Here is a 9097-nt window from a genome sequence, read left to right as displayed (position 1 = left end):
AGAGCAGATGTTGTTAGGATCTTAGTGAAAAAGATAGAAGAAAGTGAGACTATGAGTAGAGAAGGGAGGCGTGAAAAGTGTCATGGGAGGGCTATGGTTCTTGAAGAAATGGCAAGACTGACATCAGAGATGCAAGAACATCAACAACAGAGAATAGATAGGCTAAGTAGAAGAAGAGAGAGTTACCACACAAGTTGAACAAGAGCAAGATTGTTCATAAAGTGTAAAAAGGAGCGATTATTAGCCAAGTAAACAAAGAAGAATTATCTAGACCCATAATGAAAATACAAATCAACCTAGAGAGGAAGGTAAAGAGGGGGGGGGGAGATAATATTGTCTATCATAATGCAGAGGCTCATATAAAAGATAATGTGGATCCAAAGCATCAAAGGAGGGAGGAACAAAAAGATGGTAAGTATGACGTGAAGGAAAAAGAAAAACAAAAAGAGGAATCCATGAATAGGGGTCTGAATGAACAACTCAAATTTCTAACACCTAGAAAAAAGCAGAAGATAATGGTAAGGGACTGAGCACACCAACTTTCTCCTAGCAAGAGCCAGAACATGAAAGCGAAACGAGAAATGTGAGGTGGTAATTGAAATTACTAATGAGATTTATAAGTTGGAATTATTATGGCCTTGAGAATCCATAGGCAATGAGACCTCTAAATATTTTCTTGAGACAGTAAATTTCTCAAATTTGTTTTCCTTATGGAAACGAAAAGAAATGTTGTAGAAATGAAGGGACTTAGAGGCAGAGGAGGTATGGGCAATGTTTTGGGACTCGATTGTGAAGGGCATAGTGGACACAGATTGAGAGGATTAGTGATTATGTGGGACAATTCGTAAAAACTGGTGGTATATTGAGCTTGACCAACCTTAAACCCAATCGGCTAACCAACCTTGATCTTTTGATCGCTTGACGACCTAATCCAATTGGTAGTGCATTGAGCTCGACTAGCTAACCGATCGCCGACCTACCTAAAACAACTGATGGATTGTCCTATGATCGATGTCGACCATCTGTACGATAGAATGGTTTGTCTGATTGGTGGACCCTGATTGACCGATTGTCTAACTAACTACCAAGCAACATACACCGACCTACCCGATTGACTAACCACTAACCTATCTCAACTGATTAATCACCAACCGACCTGCCCTGATCAATTGACTTCCGATCTATCTTGACCCACCTACCATTTGTTGAACTACTTCAACTGACCATCCGTTGATCTATCATGATTGACCTTTGGCAGACTACCTATGATATGGCCCTGCAAACTGCCTGTTAGCTTACTCCGACCAACTACCAATTGATCTTGACCAACACATCCAACTAACCAACAACTTACCCTTTACCAACCAAAGTGGGTGGAATAACCCCTATCAACAAACAAACAATGTTGATCGACTGATTCTATCAAATCCTGGCTAATTGTTAAATGATCCTAAATTGTGTAAGTTGACTGTGATTGTTTATTCTAAAACATTTGTCAATCGATCTTAGATAACCTCCTTAACTTATATAAGTTTTTGACTGTGATTAGAATATTAATATATGATTATGTTTTTATTTTATAATAAAAATTAAATATTGGTATACAATTTATTTAAAAAGAACTATTATCTATAACCTTAGATAATGCCTTCTATACTCACAACTATGCTGATCGACGACAGTCCATCAATTTCTTTTGCCCTTTTAATTAAATTTCCTGATTAAAATTACCTACCCAATTAATATTAGCACCACGTCAAAGTGAGAACCTAAGAAATCTCTCACTTCCATGTAAAATTTTCATAACCCATTCTTGAGACTAATTTTTTTGGTTATTGTAAAACTATGGACATAATACAGCGATTATGCAAATTTGGTATAATGTATTGATATAGGATAGAATGCTGTCAGAATAAATCGTGAATGATGATTTGAGAATGTGACAAAAAATACATAAATTGTAACTAGTAATTTAAAAAGAAAACAAAATTTTTTCCCCTAAAAAAAATGAGAGTTACGATTTCTCTTCAAAATTTTCTCCTTCAAATTGGAAGTACCAATTTTTCGAGAAACCTCCCGCCGTTGATTAGCGATCCAACGGTTCTTGGCCTCTCTTTCTCTCTCTTTCCTTTAATGGCACATCGCTCTTTTCATCAAATCGATAATCCCAAATTCTTGAATAGCTCTCAGCCGTTGATCATTAATCTGATGATTTCTGACTTTTCTTTTCTGCTCTTTCTCTTTTATGAAATCATAACTAACAATTTCATTTAAGTCGTATATAACAATTTCTATATAAACTGTTATTAATCTCATATCTATGTATTATACACTCAAATTCTCATTTTTCCCATATTACACGCATTTAACCTTTATATTAAAAATAAAAAGTCCATTTTTGATTCTTCTCGGAAAATAATGAACATCATTGCTTCATTGATTCCCAAACTAATATTACCAAAAGTAATGCTTATTATAAATATGGATAAACATTTGAAACGTAACACATAATACATAATCTATATCTAAATCAAAACATGATGCTACCAAAATTTGGTTGCATCTCATCGTTGTTTATCCAATACATTCGTAATTTCTCAATCAAGTAACCATAACATATCTTTAATTAAATTCTTCTATGTAAATATATTTTATTTAGAGTTCTTTCAAGAAAAATATTTTAGTATTAAAATACGTGGGATATAGCTGCTTTTGACCTACCTGCTTGTGGAAACTTTCCATGAAAGAATATATGTATAAAAAAGAGAACGATGATTATTATATACGATGAATGCTATCGTGCTTATTAAAAATTAGTATTTAACTTAAATAATATAAACATAAATAATTTTAAAATATTACAAATTTACTTTAAAAGAAAAATTAAGCAGGCACGAGAGAATTGGCTAAACATATATCATTACATCTTTTGATTAATTAGTGTTGTATTTTTTGTATTCCATTCCTACTTTATAACTTGGCGACGACTTAAATGAAGTTACACTTTGTGACTTTTGCTGAAGTTACCCTTTATAGCTCCACGCATCAAATCTTTTTCATAGTATTCTAAAAATCGAACCGGACTGGTCGGTTCAATCGGATTAACCGAAAATTAGTTTTTTAGTCGATTTCGATTGAAGTGAAAAATTGTCTAACAAAAAACCAATAAAAAATCGGTCAAATCAGCGGTTAACCGATAAACTGTTTGAACTAGATGATTTTTTTTGGTTTTTAATTTAAAAAAAATTAAAAATATATAAAATGCCCCTTCCCTTCTCTCTCGCACACACCCCACGACCTAGTCACCACCTAGCCCCTCTCTCTCTGATCTCCACACGAAACCCTAGCCGCTCTCTTTCTCCCAGACCGCCAGCAACAGCAACCAGCGACCAGCGCTGCCGTCACCGACGAACTCTTCTCCTCAGCCAGCATCGAGCCCCGCCGTCGCAATTCTCTTCTCTTGGATCGCTTCACCTCGTGTCGCCAGGTATGCTCGCTGTTGACGTCGCCGCCTCTATCTTCGTCGTCGTTGGCCTCCCTGAAATCGTGTCTCCGTCGGTCCGTCCTCATCGTCGATCCCTCTCTCTCGCGCGTCAAGCCTGTTTTCAATCCCCTCTTCCATTGCCGTCACTTGGATTCCTCCTTCGCCGCCAGTCTTCAATTTAATTTTGCTTGTTTTTTTTACTTTTATTTGGTTTTTGATTTCTGATTCTGAATTTACTAATTTCTTCTTAGCTTGAGTTTATGAATTTCTGAGTTTGTAAGCAGATTCCTGCCCTGCTTCAGTTTTCATTTTTGGGAGTTAATTGCTATTTTTTTGGATTTGATTATGTTGATTGTTGCTTGTTTGTCTGGGTTAATTGTTGTTTTTCATTGCTGTCTTCTGCATTTAATTTCTGTTGATTGCTGCTGTCTTTTGCTTTTTAGTTTTTAATTTTGTTAATTAAATGAATTAATCAAATTTTTTTATTCTGTTTTTGTTCTGTTTTTAATTTGTTACTGCAATTTGATTTCATAATCTGTTTATTTGATTTCATATATTTTTGTAATTCTATTTGTTTGTTCAAATTATGATTATATTTGTTCAAAATTTAAATTATGATTATGTTTGCAAATTTAATGGTTAATGGTTATTACTAATTTGTTTCAATTGTTTGTTATTTTTTATTATTAGGTTATAGATTGAAATTTTATTGAAATTTAAATATTTAAAATTATATATTAAATTTTTAATAATTTGATTTAATATTTAATTAAACTGATCGAATCCCAGTTGAACTCCGATCGAACCATTAAACTAATAAATCAGTCACCTCACTAGTTTATTGACTGGTCCGGTTCTCGCAACCATTTCATTTGTTAAACTAGTTTTACACTTCGAGTTGTGGACCGGGGGAGCCAGAAGATGGGCCCTACCTTACGAAGTTTATAAATTTTTAAATAAAAGTAATTGAAAATTAAACTAGATAAATAAATATTGCTTCACTTTATTGTTAATATTTATTTGATATTTTGTTTTAATAATTTAACAATAAAAAGACGTGATTTGTATATTCCAAAAAAAAGTCGCCTTAATGACACAAAGTTAATTTAATTAAGTATTTGTAATTAAATAAATTTTTAATTAAGTGTAAATTATTGAATACTATTAAAGTTTGAGCTATTTCATCTCAACACACAATTTTACTTAATTAATCATAATTTTGTGATTTATTTAGATATTTTCTTTTTTACACTATCTAACTCAATTCTTTGAGAACTCATGGGAAGGGTTTGAGATTCCAAAGACAGAGCCGTTGACCTTTAATGTGTCTTAAGTATTTTCGTTCTTCCTAATTAATAATAAAAAAAAAATAAGCAACTATATATTTTTTTTTCAAAAAAGCACTACATACAAGCAAAATATTTAACTACATCTAATCAAGTTGTTATAATAACTTTTAAATTACGAGCATCATTTTCTTTCTCCTTCTCCATTTCCTTCTCCTCCTTCTTCTACCAAATTCGCACACGCTTTTTCTTCTTCTTCTTCTTCTTCTTCTTCACCAATAACACCAACATTTTGCAAACATCTTTATTAGTTCTGATTTTTTCTACTGCCATCATTAAATAATTTCGGTTCATTTTTTTATTTATTTCGGTTCATTTGTGTGTTAATTGAGGTTCACTTGATACTGCTGATAAGTATTGACCAAATTTTTTATTTCTTAAATAATTTCGGTTTATTTCTTAATTTAAACACAACTACAAAAATTGAGCACATCCATTAGACCTTCTAAGAATTCTTTTGGAACAACTTTGGTGTGGGTTCGGATCTTGGGCTTTAATATATGGTACTATGATGAGGAAGCCATGCGTCGTATTATGGTAGCCATTGGGAATTAGCTACTAAGTCAGCCAAAAGGGGCAAATATGCATGGGCATGTGTGCAAATCAATCTTGATGAACGAGTGATCAAGAAAATTGGTATGGATGACGATGTGTATGAGGTGGAGTTCGAGAATCTCCACTTGATTTGCTTGTCACGCAGTTGTTAGGACCAAGTTGCGAGAGACTGTGATAAGATGAAGAGCATTGCAAAGGATACGATACATGACACGACTGATAGAATGGGAATTCATCCACAAGACAAGTCAGAGGAATCATTGCTGGTGCATAATTCTTGTCCGAAAATGGTTAAAGTACCAAATTTTGAATTTGGGTTCATTTTGGGAAAGGTTGCATCACTTAAGGAGGGACCGGATTGCATGCATGAGACATTGCATGAGTTACGAAAAGAATCTCCAAACCATGCAGATAACGATGGATGGGTCTCGGTGACTAGAAAAGGAAGGGGTAAGCTAGCACATTCCTCCAAATCTGGCCCATCTCAAAATAAACTTATTCTAAAGAATGGTATTGGGAAGAAACTGGGTACTGGTTCTCATGGGCTTGGGAGCAATTCTCATTCTACCCCTTTAAAGCCTAGGTCAAAGCTCAAACTTGGAATCGTAAAGATCAATGCCGATGAAAGCTCTTCTTTGTGTCAAGCTTGATAAGTGCTCTCTTCACATAAATGCCAGAGATCGGCGTATTTATAAGAGCTCTCCTATAGAAGCGGCATTTCGAAATCATGGAGATGGAGTTCAATCAAGCATCACTATAGCAATGGGTGATACCCAAAAGCTTGGCAATAGAGGAGCCAACGCTTATATCATCTTCCATAGTGTTCCAACTTTTTCACAAGATTTTTTATGGATTGTGCTTTTTAAATATCATCAGTTGGAACGTGAGGGGAACATCTAATAGAATCTCTCATGTACATTGCAAGGAGTTGATAAGAAAATTCAAACCATCATTTTTCATTCTCATAGAAACGCATGTTATTTTTAATAATATGAAAGACTTTTGGCACAATTTGGGTTTTTTCCTGTGGGCGTGTCAGAAGCTAAAGGGTAGAAGGGAAGTATCTGGTATTTGTGTTCGGATTCTACCTTTTCTTATTTGGTTCTCTGGAACTTTGATCAATGCTTGACTGTTAGAATTGGCAGAAGAGGAAAATTTTGGGTTTGTAGTACAATTTATGGAAATCTTCAATACTCTAAACATAACTGGTTGTGGTCTTAACTTAGGTATATATCTCTCAATGTGCTGGACCCTTGGATTGTATTAGGGAATTTTAATGAGATTGTGTATTTTGCAGAAGTCAGGGGAGCAATTTTTACCCCTCTTGTAGCAAACTGTTGACTGATACCCTGAGTTTTTGTAATCTTTTTGATCTGGCTACATTAGGGAGACTCTTTACTTGGTTCAGGAGGATTCAGGGTTTTATGGATATTGCTAAAAAGCCTAATAGAGTGTGTAGTAACAGTGATTGGAGGTTGCTTTTCCCAAAAGCCTATGCTGAGGTTCTGTGCTGACTTCATTTAGATCATTGTCCTTTTCTAGTTTGGTGCTTGGGAGCTCCTGTGAAGAAGGGTGTTAGACCCTTCAGATTCCAAGCTGCATGGGCATCTCATATGGATTATAGAGCGCTTGTTAAGAATACCTGGGCTAGCAATTATGGTGTGGTGTGTATTCAGAGGAAATTAACTTCAGTGCAGAGGGCTTCTTTGGATTTTAATTCAAGAACCTTTGGAAACATTTTTATCAACAAGCGTAATCTTGAAGCCTAATTAGATGAAGTTCAGAAAAGGCTAAATGTGTGTGATGATGCCGATTTAAGGTGGACAGAAGAGGGTTTTAGAGAGGCGCTTAATACTATTCTAGCTCAAGAAGAGTTATTTTGGTTTCAAAAATCTAGAGAGCAGTGAGTGAGATATGGGTATCGTAACATAAAATTCTTTCACTTGCAAACTATTGTAAGAATGAAAGTCAATAAGGTTCATGGTTTACTGATAAGTGATGGTACTTGGACCATGGATCTTGATGTCTTGCAGTATGAATTTTTGAAATTTTATAAAAATCTCTTCTGCTCTACTGAGCAAGTTGATCTTGCATGTATGGGAGAGGTTACTTCTCCTAGGCTCAGTCAGGAGGCATGTGATGGTATTATCTTGTCAGTAACATTTTTAGAAGTTAAACATGCTTTGGATGGCAAGAATCCCTTGAAAGCTCCTGGCCCCGATGGTTTTTAGGTGTTCTTCTTTAAAGAATACTAGGATGTAGTAGGTCATGAGGTATGGAATGCTGTTCAAAGTATTTTTCTAGGTGGCTCTTTGAGTTATTCTCTAGTGGAAACACTTGTCGTTCTCATTTCCAAGTGTAATACTCCTTGTGCCTTGTAGGATTTTTGGCCGATTATCCTCTGCAATATCATCTATAAGATTATCACGAAGGTTCTGGTTAATAAGTTGAGACATTTTTTTGATGATATTATTAGTCATACTCAAGGGGGTTTTATCCTTGATAAGGATGTTCCGGACAACATCATTGTGCCTCATGAGATGTTGCATTTTCTGAAGAGGAAAAAATCTAATAATGGAGTTATTGCCTTTAAGATTGACTTAGAGAAGGCATATGATACGATTGATTGGGATTTTTTTTATCGAATTCTTTGGCTATTTTTGGCTTTTCCGAAGCTACTATCAATCTCATTATAAATTGCAATCAAGCGTCTAATCTGTCCATCATGTGGAATATTAAGTTGGAGGAGTTTCAGCCTAGGAGGAGGCTAAGACAGAGGGACTCCATGTCACCCTATTTTTTGTCCTTTGTATGGAGTGGTTAGCCACTTTTATTGAAGCCCAAGTTGGCTCTGGTAGATGGAAGGGTGTGGGGGTTTCTCAGGGTGGCTCACGTGTGTCTCACCTTGTGTTCGCTGATGATCTTCTCTTGTTCTGTAAGGCTAGAATGTCATGAGGACTATGCAACTTTTTTGTGAGAAATCTGGTATAAAGGTTAACCTTAAAAAATCCAAAGCAGTTTATTCCAATAATATCTCTAATAGTAGAAGGGAGGTTCTGACTGGGGTTTCTCATATTCGGTTGACTAGTGACTTGGGAAAATATTTAAGTGTCAACATTGGGTACCCCAGAACTTCTAAAGCCTCTTTTGTGGAAACTTTGAACCGAATCAAGTCTAGATTGGCGAATTAGAAGGGTAGATTCCTCAATAGACCAGGTAGACTTTGTTTGATTAAATCAATTGCTTCTGCTTTACCTATTTATCATATGTAAGTTTCTCTCTTTCTACCTCCCTTTGCAACAAGATTGATGCTGTTATGAGAAATTGATTAGCGGTGTCTTCACTTAGTTAAGTGCGATAAATTTATTACTCCCTACAAGTTCGATGGCCTTGGTGTTAAAGACATAAAGTGTGTCAACTTGGCTTTGATGGGCAAATTTTTGTGGCAGTTACTGCATAATCTCCATAAACTCTGGGTGCATATGTTGAAAGCTAAATATATTCCCAATGCTTTGATGTTGGATATCGTGGCTACTAGTAATGCTTTGGGTATTTGGCGCAACATCGTGAAGACTAAGATCAAGATGCAAGCGGGGTTATCTTGGACCATCAGATCTTTTACTCATTCTTTCTTGTTCGGTTTATGGCACCCAGATGTCTGTCTAGCTGAACTTGTTCCCTTTGTTCACATTACAGATACTATTCTGCAGAT

Source organism: Arachis ipaensis, chromosome B2 (genome assembly GCF_059453495.1).
Source record: "Arachis ipaensis isolate K30076 ecotype BB chromosome B2, ASM5945349v1, whole genome shotgun sequence".
Lineage (NCBI taxonomy): Eukaryota > Viridiplantae > Streptophyta > Magnoliopsida > Fabales > Fabaceae > Arachis > Arachis ipaensis.
This window is presented reverse-complemented; position numbering follows the sequence as displayed.